This window comes from Pygoscelis adeliae, unplaced genomic scaffold (genome assembly GCF_000699105.1).
Source record: "Pygoscelis adeliae isolate BGI_AS28 unplaced genomic scaffold, ASM69910v1 Scaffold186, whole genome shotgun sequence".
NCBI lineage: Eukaryota > Metazoa > Chordata > Aves > Sphenisciformes > Spheniscidae > Pygoscelis > Pygoscelis adeliae.
The window spans coordinates 1,673,778-1,680,181 of NW_008825071.1; the positions used below are offsets into that span (position 1 = coordinate 1,673,778).

At 45.3% G+C, this 6,404-nt stretch overlaps 1 protein-coding gene across 1 annotated transcript in view; it reads right to left on the reverse strand.

Moving 5' to 3' along the window:
• Positions 1 to 6,398, reverse strand: part of SLC22A23 (solute carrier family 22, member 23) — a 113,482-nt gene extending 107,084 nt beyond the window's left edge. The window contains exon 1 of the mRNA XM_009326523.1: positions 6,362 to 6,398. The gene's annotated coding sequence lies outside the window, so the exon portion shown is untranslated. The remainder of the gene's footprint in view (positions 1 to 6,361) is intronic.
• Positions 6,399 to 6,404: the final 6 nt, after the last annotated feature.

Genomic DNA, 6,404 nt, shown 5'->3' on the forward strand with positions numbered 1-6,404 from the left:
AGAGGGGCAGAATCCCCTCCCTCGACCTGCTGGCCACGCTGCTTTGGATGCAGCCCAGGATACGGTTGGCCTTCTGGGCTGTGAGCGCACATTGCTGGCTCATGTCCAGCTTTTCATCCAGCAGTACCCCCAAGTCCTTCTCGGCAGGGCTGCTCTCAATCCCTTCATCCCCCAGCCTGTATTGATACCGGGGGTTGCCCCGACCCAGGTTCAGGACCTTGCACTTGGCCTTGTTGAACCTCATGAGGTTCACACGGGCCCACTTCTCAAGCTTGTCCAGGTCCCTCTGGATGGCATCCCATCCCTCTGGCATGTCGACCACATCACTGAGCTTGGTGTCATCTGCAAACTTGCTGAGGGTGCACTCGATCCCACTGTCTATGTCATTGATGAAGATATTAAACAGTACCGGTCCCATAAATAATAAATATACCCGGGTCGGTATATTTAAACTAAATGACTGAGATACAGGATGTATTAGGGAGTGGAAACAAAACCCCAACCATTTCAAACATCACGTGCATCCAGAAAAAAAATGCAGTTGTTTGACATACACATAGAAAATGAGGAATATGAAATATGAATATGAAAGCCTCAATAGCAAGTCTTGGAAAGCTAAGAATGACTTTAAGATACTCTAATACGGAACTACCTTCTTGAAGGATTACTGTTAGTTCTACCAATGCTACAAACTATTCATGGTAGGCTGAAATCAGCTTCCTGTATCCAAGACGCTTTATCTTAAGGGTGATAATAAACATTAACTCTATGTACATTCCCTCTAGCAAAAAAAATAATCCATACTAGATAGAAAACCTAAGACTACCTGAGTTCTGATGTCAGTATCGGTCTTAACCCAACCTCTGTTTTCTAGACCAATTGCTTGAAAATTTTTTGGCCTGTACATAACAGCGCCCCCAAATAAATAAAAACAGTATCTAGGCTCACTAAACAAGTATTTGTAGTCTGGTGATATCATCATACTTCGTTATCTCAAAGGTCAACATCAGGTAATCTGCTGTTTGCAGGCAGGCAGAGGACAGTTCTGCACCACCCGGAAACCATAGGTACTGTTCCCGAAACAGCCGTCCCCCTCCTTCACTCCACTCAGCCAGAAACTCGCCCCAGTGTTTTAGGGTGTTGCTCACTGGCGCCCTGATAACCAGGAGACTCTGTCACCACGTTCAGTGTGTACAGACAGGCCCCAGAGCAGCTGCAGCAGGACACACCATCAGCTCCCCTTCCTCCCTCTTTAGCAAGCAGATTTCTCAAGCCTGTGAGTGCTCAGACCGGCAACCGCTAACTCTTTATCAGCTAATTCACAGAGGGAAGGCAAGGAGGGGGGAAGTTTGGGATCTCTCCCATAGCTGAGGAAGCCATAAAAAAACACCCCCAACAATAGTAGTAGAAGTTTGCTCTGGTCTGCCAGTATTTCTGGATACATCTGACCACAGGGACTTGTTGACCCCTTCAGCGCCCATTAGGAGCAGAGAAAGTAATTTCAAAGCCTCGTCTGAAAGAAATTTAGAATAGTCTTTCTGCCCATTGCAAGTATCTGCCTTGCAGGTCCCTACATCCCCTTCAATCTGTACAAGGGTAGCAAGGGCATGGGTGCCATACTAGCTTTCCTCTTGCCGCTTCTGACCCAACTACCGCACTGGGTACGGTAACTCAAGGTTTTCATTGATTTGGGACTAAGAAGCAGCCAGTCAGCCAGGAACCGACACTGACAAGACAAATCCTGGCAGTTGCAGGAAAAAGAGAAGCATCAGCATTTCTGAAGTCTCTTTGCAGAGACCAGCCAACTGGAAGATACGCAGAAACGAGTGAGAGATCTCCCATTTGTGCCTGGAAAGGGTGGCACAGCTCTTATCTTGGGAAGGACCTCGTCAGAGCGATCCCCTTCAAATTAATTAACAACTATACTCTGAAAATCCACTTGAAATGCCCTACCCCAAGAAATATCACCCCACAAGCAGTGCCAAATTTATCATCACTGTTACCACACACAGATTTGTTTATTGCACCATTTCTGGTTACTTGCAGATACCTGCAATAATCCCATGAGACAACGCCATAGTCTAGGGCACATGTCACCGCACAGAGCCATTTCACTTCATTAACCCAGCAAAAAACACAGAAAAAAATAATAAAAAAAATGTATTTAAAGTTTCCTAGCAGGTTAGCAAACTAAATCAGCTGAATATGTGTCCAGAAAAGTGCCAGAACTGCTATAATAGCAAGGGAAAGAAAGGCTGGTAGGGCACAGACATTCTCCCTTGCAGGGGCAAAGAGCCTGAACTCCTCCAACTTCACACCAAGACAGCACTGTCCCGGGACCATTTGGCTCTCCTGAATTAAGCTGCCCTTTTTTGGAGGGGACAATTTACTAGAGGCTCAGCCAAATTGGCACAAGAATGATTGAACCAGCGGCAAATAGGTAAAATGATAGCATGTTACTTGGGAAAGAAGATGACTCAATCCAAATCAAGTGGGAAGTTGAGAGCCAAGAGAACAGCATTGCAGCAAAACAAGGCATCTGGAGCAGAAAAGCAGCCACAACAGGAATTCCCTTGTGACTAGACATGAAATATTATTACATAATTGCTCTGGGTGATTAAAACGCAGGCTTCAACTAACCCCTTCCCTCTACGGCACCCCCAAGAGGTGGAACGATCTGGAACGCTGCGGGTGAAGACAGAGGGTTGCTGTGCCATCAACTGCTGCAATTTAATCAAGCCTCAGTCCTTGCCCATCGTCAGCTTTTAGTGTTCATTATACAAATTAGCATTCAGAACAACAAACAACCCCACCACGTAGTGCAATCAAATACAGCGGACAGGTCATCCTAGTAACGGAGGGAAAAACAACCACCATCAATCCTGTAACTGAGAGCGTCCGTGAAAACTTTGCCCCAAGATTACAGCTGGCTTTGCAGATGGTCAGAAGATCCAGGCACTAAAGAAGTCGACTAGAGAGTTAGAAAAGTCCCTGCTGAGTACACACTCCAACTTCCTGCTAGGCTTCACGGCTAGGTACATTTAGTTGTCATTATGTTGCTTATTGCGTTAATGCTAATAATTCACCTGAAGCGTCACTTTGCAAATGGGCAAAATGAGACCTCAGGTTTCCCCATGGCAAAAAAAAGGAGAGTATTTCTCAGCATCCTTCCTTGGGACAGTGGTGAGATACACAGACCATTTAAAAGACAGATTTTGGTTTTTTTTATTAGCTTTTTGCCTGAAGGCTAGTTCAGGATATATCTCTCAGAAGCGATACACGTGCACTCTGCTTATAGTGGTGCGATAATGATGATGATGTGAGAAAGAACAGATGAAAATCCTCAAAGAAGCATTTAGCAGTGAAAAAGCCTTACAAGTGAATTGTCCTAAAGGAAGATATTTATGTACAAACCAAGCTCAAGTCCAAGATTTATGTACCAAGTCAGGACATTAGCTCAGATGGGTGATTTAATATGGCCACTGGAATCCCTGTGGTTAAATTATGCATCTGACCTTTTCGCTATATGTACTTCAACAGTGTTAAATAATAAGTAGCATGTCCTTTATTACCATTTTCAGTTCTGATGACTGGCAGCACTATAAAAAGCACCATTCCCAGTGACTCAGTCGAGGGGGTCAGGGTAATGGCAGTGTCTAGCGTGGCAATACCACTCTTCAAGGAAGGTGCAAGGCCACCTCTGGCTCCAGCAAAGACTCAAAGAGAAGCGGGGCTAAGCAAAGCACAGAGCGGGGCTGAAAACAGCAAGATCTCCACTTCGTCAGTCCCAAGCATGACACAGGCTGGGAGAAAATGGGCACCGTGGAAGGGAGAGCTTAGTAGAAAGCAGGGACAGAGAGACAGTATCTGATGAAGGGTACCATTAGGAGAGAGGCTACGGAGACAGTGAAATTTAACGTAGTTTAAGGACAGCTATCTACTCCCGAGGAATGGGGGACAGTGAGGTCTCACGCGCACGTACATCAACAAAATGCAGAGCAGGAAATATGCTTTGTGCTAAATAACCACAATTGTTACGTCGTTTCTGAGGGCAAAGCAGCGATGGAACATCCAGCAGCTATTAGCTTGGACCGCTGAAGAGAAGAACAAGGGGATTTACTGGCCAAACAAAAGTGCATTTTTTATTAATATACTTTTGGCTCTCTTTATGATATTTCAATATAACCCCTGGCTACTACACAGATGAGCGTATATTAGACTAAGATTTAATAAAACTCTATTTAGAAAGATGAGAACATTGCATAATACATTACAGAAACAAATGCATTTTTGAGGGGAGTTAAGAGAGATCTGAACATCCAGTCTTCTGAATTCATCCAGGGCAGCTCTTTCTCACAAAGGACAGTGGGATGCACATAAGAGGAGTCAGCAGTTACGAGAATCGCTCCCACAGTATCAGAGGTCCTGGGGGTTTATAAGAAAGGAAGACCGAATTAAGCTACGCTGATGCTGTGCCTGGGTTTTTCCTCTCTTTCTTCATTAGGATAAAAACAGACAGCACACCCACCCAGAAAACCCACAAAAGTAAACCAAGACACCAACGAAGGAGGAATCCTGACCCTGAGAAAACAACCTAATTATAATTACATGGGATTACAAATCAAAGAGAAAAAGCTGCCAAGTTTTTGGACGTGAGCATACAACAAAAATAAAAACTCCACACTGGAAAAACCCATAGCCTGAAAAGATGATTATTATTCTTTCTAATAGAAAACAAGACAGCAGGGACCACAGCTGTTTATTTATCCCTTAAAATTGATCTGCCCTTTACTGCAAGTTCTTCCAAAGAACACTTTTTTTTATTATTTTTAAAGAAGCATGCAAGATAGCAAACTAACTCTCCCCCAACCTTTTGTGGCCAACTTGATGATGACCTTCAAAAGACTCAAACATTTCAAAAAAATGTCTTTTACAGTTTACACTAAAGAGAAATATTTCAAGATCTTTTTTTTCACGCTTAAGCATCAGTGTTAAACCCTAAAAACATATGAATAGCTCAGTCTCTGGTTATAAACCAGAAGAAAATCTGCCTCTCTTAAATGTCAAATTTCATTATGCACTTCTACATCACAATCCATCCAAGTCTACCATGTGCCTGTGTTTTTTTCATGGAAGGAGCATAGCTGGGTTGCTTGCGGTTTTTTTAATCCATTCTGGGTTCAAGGTTTTGAGGGGTTTGCTTTACCTGCTTTTTCCCTGTCGCACACGCTTTCAAGGGACACAAAGAGAAGCTGAAATGATTTTTAATGATTAAATATAAACGTGTGACCAAAGCGCAATCATGCCGGTCATCTGATTATTGCCGCGTTTCTTTCCCCCAACTAGATAAGCATGGTTAATCCAAAACACTGCTCCCGGGCAGGAAGTAATTTTTGCTGATCTTAGGGGGAATCTTGAGATTAAGGGAACTACCTTCCTGGTGAAACAGTTTCATTTTACATTTCCAAGAGCTCCAGTTGCCTGTTAATACCAACGAGGCCCATCCAGAGATTGCAGGGCTTTCGCGGGGCCAGCGGCATAAACAAGTGGAAGCTTTCAGGTGAAAAGGCGAGGCCTTTTTTTGCACGCGCTACTCAGCAAATATGAAGTAAAAGCAGCAAGCGCAGCGCTCCTCACTAGAAATTTTCCACCTTAGCCACTACATTAGGGAACACAAAACAGAGCAGCATGCACTTTCTGCCTCTGGAGTACAACTTGTGTGAGACATTTCTTCTTTTATTACTCTACCAAAAGAGTTATCAAAGGGAATAAGTACAAAACAAGAAGAATTCAGCAGAACTTTATCTGGTTTCCCTCCCAAGAGTGACCACCTCATCAGCTTCGCCAAAACTCAACCTGTTTTTTGGCTTGTACATCCGCTTTGCTATACTTGCACAAAGATGAGCACTGTAACAACTGGAGCCTTCTCCACAGCTCTCTCCCCTCCCTAGCTGGTGACACTTGCCCCCGTCGTCTTTCCCACAGACACCGGCGTCCTGAGACAAGCAGGACAGCTGCCAAAGCTGGGATCCCGAAGAGCCGCCGAGGATCCCATTTCAGGACGTAACTTTGCAGCTCAGTGCCGCAACCAGCACCCAGGTACAAACCCACAGGACGGACCCCCGCTGTGACACCCTGGGAGGGAAAGGATTACCGGGATGCGGGATTTACTCCTGGCGGGAAGGTAACCTGCAGGGCGCCTGACCGACCCGGCAGCGGAACGCATGGACAGATCCGCATTGTGTCCAGCTGCTCCCCTTGTCTTGGGAAAAGCGTGTGCCGAGCAGGGCTGGGGTAGGGCCGAGGGGGTCCGTGAGGGCTGGACGGGGAGGGGGGGGCTGAGGGAAGCCGCCTTTCTCACCTTGCTCACGACGTTTTGGACGAGGCCGGCTCTGATGCGGTAG